Source organism: Octodon degus, unplaced genomic scaffold (genome assembly GCF_000260255.1).
Source record: "Octodon degus isolate 3935 unplaced genomic scaffold, OctDeg1.0 scaffold00099, whole genome shotgun sequence".
NCBI classification, from domain to species: domain Eukaryota; kingdom Metazoa; phylum Chordata; class Mammalia; order Rodentia; family Octodontidae; genus Octodon; species Octodon degus.
The window spans coordinates 960,582-965,733 of record NW_004524675.1 but is presented as its reverse complement, the minus strand read 5'-3'; the positions used below and the strand labels follow the sequence as shown (position 1 = coordinate 965,733).

The following is a 5,152-nucleotide window of genomic DNA, read 5'->3' as shown; positions in this document are numbered from 1 at the left end:
GCTGAGCTGCTTTTGCAGCCATCTCATGATTTTTTTTCTGTAAAATATCGATGACTAAAGTCATTTGTATAAATCATATTCAAAATAAGTAATTGTAATGATTTCTGTTCCCACAAGAAAAATAAAATCTGAAGCATGTTGACTGCATATGCTCCATGCTGTTTTTATTAATTGCAGAAAAAAATATCAGGTGCACTGGTCTATGCCTGTGATCCCAGCACTTGGGAAGCAGGGTTAGGAGGTTTGGGGAGCATGAGATCAGAGTGAGCTCAAGGCAAGGCTGAGCTCCACGTGAGACCCTGCCGCAGAAAGACAAGATAAATAAAAATAAATAATGAAAAATATAATATTTGAATTGTCTGGAAAGCCCTTTCATTTGAAAATCCATATCGTTTTGTATAATACACTCCATAAAATAGTTAAGAAATATAATAGATGAACAGCAGAAGAAAATATGCTAGGAATTTTCTGGAGATGATAAGAATTTCTAAAGATTGGCAAACTTGTTTCTCATTCTTCTAATCAAAATATTTTCTCACTGAAGATAGCAAAAGTAAATAAAATAGAAAAATCACCAACTAGCTATTCAGTACATGATCTGCAGACTATTCATATTTGCTAATTTTAAATAATATCGTCTATTACTTACATGGATAAACTATTATACCTTTAAGCCTTAGTCCTGTTGTGTCAATTTTATTGAGTTAAAAAAAATCATGAGCAGTCTACTGAGCCACACTTTGGAGTGTGTGTAGTTGCACACACAGATGTGATCTTTACACACACACCCTACCCTCTTTCTTTAACTTAGTGCACTGCTCTGTTTTGATGAAGGAGTTTGAAAAATGTGGAGATACATACAAGAGAAAACCATGAACATTGCAGCAGACCCGGACTGGTGATTTTGGTCCCAACTCAGAATGCCGGAATGCTCACAGACACGTGGACAACAAAGCCATGCTCAGATGGCTTCAGCTGAGAAGGCGCACTGTACTAGAAACTAGAAGAGTCCACATGTGCTACTCTGGCAAAAATGTGTTGACATTTCGACCATGTTCTGAAAATTTGCTAAAGTCTGAGATTCAGGCCAGTGAGTGAACTCATCTGATAGAAGAAAAGGCAGTACAACTCTCAAGATGTGGCGTGGGTACTGTTGGCTGTTCCAGCCAGATTTATAGTGAGAATGAGGGGCTAAAAGCAGAGCCAAAAGTTTTGAAAGACTCTGATCCAAAGGAATCATATGTAAAATTTGAGCAAAAGGAGGTGTGACTGATGAAGAGATTATGACCATCAAGAAGAAAACAAGGACCCTGTACAAAGATGAAAAGAATAATGTTTTAAGGGCACCTCAGAGAGAAAAATCTCATATTTTCAGGCTCACACATTTCATGTGAAAAGAGAGGCTTCAGGAAGCCAGCTCAAGAAGGGCCTCTGTTGTAGCTGGGATTTGTAATGGAATAGATTTAATACAGGAAATACAAATTTAGAGGATTAGCTTATAATCTCTACTCAAAAAGTTAAATGCAGAAGGGTCTACGAGATTTGTCCACATGCTAGAAACACAAAGAATCTAGCCAATGGCCAAGATCCATATTTTCAACATTCTACAAATGTCTGGGCAAAAGCCTGAAGTCCACTGAAAAGTCCTTCATAACTCCAGCTAGAGGCCTTGAGGCCCTGATAATGTCTCCTACAAGTCTGCAACAAGAAGCTACACTATGGGAAAGCCCAAGAGCCAATGGTGGAAACTAGAAAACCTGCACCCAATGCATGTAGGATCTGTCCCAGAGGTTGAGGGATCTGCACTGAATCCATGAAGCAACACGCAAGACAAGGCAAAGACCAGAGCTGCCCCTGAAGAGCACACAGCTGGCTCTGGTAACAGCCCTCCCCATGGCCCAGTGGGTACGTAAGCAGCCTTGGTATTTCCTCCCATCTCAACGCCTTTGGATAATCATGGTGTAACAGGGGAAGGATAATTAGTGAGAGAATAAAATATGAGCAGAAATGCATTTTCTCTCACATAATAATCCACATATAGAGAGGAGATTCCAAGGTTAATAGCATAATTCTGCCATCTTCAACATGTGCTTTTGTCCCTGGTTCTAAACAAGTGCTCCAGTTACTGCAATTTCCAGTCAACTGGAAAAAGAAACATACACATCAAATGGCATATTCTCATAAAATATATTTAAAGCAATAGTTCATACCAAGGATAATTGTGTTTCATCTGCTATCATTTCAAAGTCAATTTCCTTTATTTCTCCCTTGGAAAGACTGTGATCCATTCTGTGAGAAAGCTACGTTTGCTGGGCTGAAGATGGAAGAGGAATGAAGAAAATATTTCATTTTCTTTCTGCCTAGCCGTCTATTCCTCCAGAGTTCTTCAAGCACTAAACGAACCTACAAATTGACATGTGTGATCTGTTCTTTTGGGTGTTAGAAGAAACAGACACCTTTCTTTCCAAGTCCAAAGCCCAATTTCTGACGCACCTTTGCCTCATTTTCACAAACATTTTCTAAGTTTTAAGCATTTTTGTAAAGTGGACCAAAGAGTCCCTCAGCTATAAAAGTTTTTAAATCATCTTCTAATAATCTGGACTCTAAGGGAAAATTCAAATTTAGATTTATTGGTTGCTTCTATAGTTCCACACAAAAACACAGTAGCTTGTATACTGCAGGTCCCAGTCTCCTTTCTTTTCTTACCCCATGCTCATTATGTTGCCCCATCTTCACATCTATTCCAGAAGCTGTCCCTGACCTGTCCCTCAGATACAGAAGTTATGCTTACTAGCTTCATTCTCTTCTACCTACTGATAAAGTGGCCCAAGAAAGAGTGGTTGTCACAGGTGGGCTGAAAATTTCCTGAGAAGGCGTGCTGTAATAAATTGTTTAAAAGTGCTGGGAAGATAGGACGAGTGGCCTTGCTCCCATAAACACTCTATTGCAGCGAAGTCAGAGAGGCCCACCCAGTGCAGGGAGCCGAGGCAGGCCTCCTCCTACTCACTTAGACTGCATCTGTGGGAAGCACATTTTTTTTTCCATATTGTACTCTCAGTTGCAAGTTGCTTCCTGGAAACTACAATGTACTTTCTCTGTTGGCTTTAAATAATCTGAATAATGGCTATGCAAAAGGTTATTTCCTTTTTCAGTCATTCATGTCTTCAGTGACCTTCTATTTCATTTTGTTTAATTGTTTGACTCTACTTTGCTCCCTTTTTAAAAATTTTGATACTCATTCTGCTTTTCCAGTACACTTGCTTTTATACAAAGTTGGTTTTCTTTTTAAAGAACTTTAATCTTCATTAATATGTGTTAACTGTCAGAATATTCACCAAGGAATCAAAGAATTTGGAAGGTAGAAACCTAAAGAATAGATTGTTTCTTTCTTTTTCTCATGACAATCTCTAATTTCTGACACTCAGAACTATAAATGCCCAAAAATCTACAAATTAAGTACATTATATTAAAAATGATCATAGTTGAAGAATGTTTAGAGGACAGTCATTACCCTCTCTAGCCTACAATACATGGAAGTATATTATTATTTTTTTATTTCTAAGAGTTGAAATAAATTGTGAAGACTTGATATCAGATGTTGCATTTCCTTACTTTCACAGTCAGCTTCATGCCTGGAATACGGTATGTGGACCAAGCTAATTGTTTAATGTTAAGCTGTGTAGGATTTTTTTCATTTATTTTATCCATTTTTTTGGAAATAAAATTAAAGTTAAAGCAAATATATGTACATAATTTTCAAGAAAAGCATAATCCATGTACATCAAAGAGTACTTCTCGAGCTCAAGCCCAGGCCTGGCAAGTGTGTAGGAGAGCTTCCGCACTCCCCTGTGCCTTCTGGACCCCTCTGGACCCAGCCAAGCCTAATGTGCAAGTGAGACATTCAGCCATGCTCTCGGGTCCCCGCCAAACCCCTACAGAACCAGCCCAGGCCCAGGCCCTGTGTGTGAGTGAGAACTTCGACAACCCCCTGGACACTCCTCCAGATGCAGCCCAAGCCCCGGACAAGTGAGTGTGTAGGAGAACTTCCACACTCCCCTTTGCCTGTTGGATCCCTCTGGACCCAGCCCAGGCTCACTTGTGAATGAGTCCTTCTGTCCTGTTCTCTGGACCCATCCAGAGAAAGCACAGACCTGACATACAGACCTGGTGTGAAACTCTGCTTCTGAAGTACCTGCAGAGGGCCATATCCACCCATTAATCCAGAGGTAGAACATCTTGCCAGAGGGCCACAACAGGTACAGTTCCAAGGGCTGCAGCAGAACGAAGCTGAGCACAACATCCAGACCCAAGCCAGGCAAAACTGGATGAATTCAAACTTCTAGATCTGCACCCAAATTTCAGTAGGTGCTAAGGTTATAACTGCACCAAAGCTCTACACCAAAGGTCAGAGGACAGTGCTATACAAAATGACAAAGAGAAGAAGCAAAATGCAAACTTCGGCCCCGAGCCCATCCAAAGCAAGTGCAGAAGACACTAGCACAGAAGAAACTGGGAATCACACAGTTGAAATATCTGAACTAATAGTGTCTGAAGTAAAGAAACAACTGCAGAAAGGAATAGAGGAAATCAGATGAGAAATAACCTCTGAAGTAACAAATGAAATCTCTGAATTAATAGCATCTGAAGTAAAGAATCAAATGTAGAAACATATGGAGGGAATCAGATCAGTAATAATCTCTGAAGTAAAAAAAAGAAAGGGTAACTATAATGAAAGAATTAATAATTGCTTCTCAAGAAGACACTGATAAAAAATAGAGGTTAGAAAAATGATGAAATCCTTAAATGAGCAATGTAAGAAAGGAATAGATCACATGAAGCAGAGTCAAAGAGATAGAGAAGAACTTAGTCTCTATCACAAGCTTGCAAATCCGTTTGAGTAAAAGTGAAGGTAGAATTTCAGATCTTGAGGATTCCATTGCAACTAGTAAAAAGGTAAGAATGATCTCTTAAAAACAACTAGGATGTAGGAAGAAATAATTCATCACCTGTAAGACAATGCAACAACAAACCACGTGAGACTAATAGGCATCAATGAGAAAGAAGGAGTCATTACAAATGATATAAAAAGAATATGGGCAGAAGTAATAGGAGAAAACTTCTCAGAGACCCAGTCCTAGCCCAGGTCCAGTGA

The 5,152-nt window shown here is 39.4% G+C and overlaps 1 pseudogene; it reads left to right on the top strand.

Moving 5' to 3' along the window:
- Positions 1 to 3,907: 3,907 nt before the first annotated feature.
- The window catches only part of LOC101565261, a 151,423-nt pseudogene continuing 150,178 nt past the window's right edge, over positions 3,908 to 5,152 (top strand).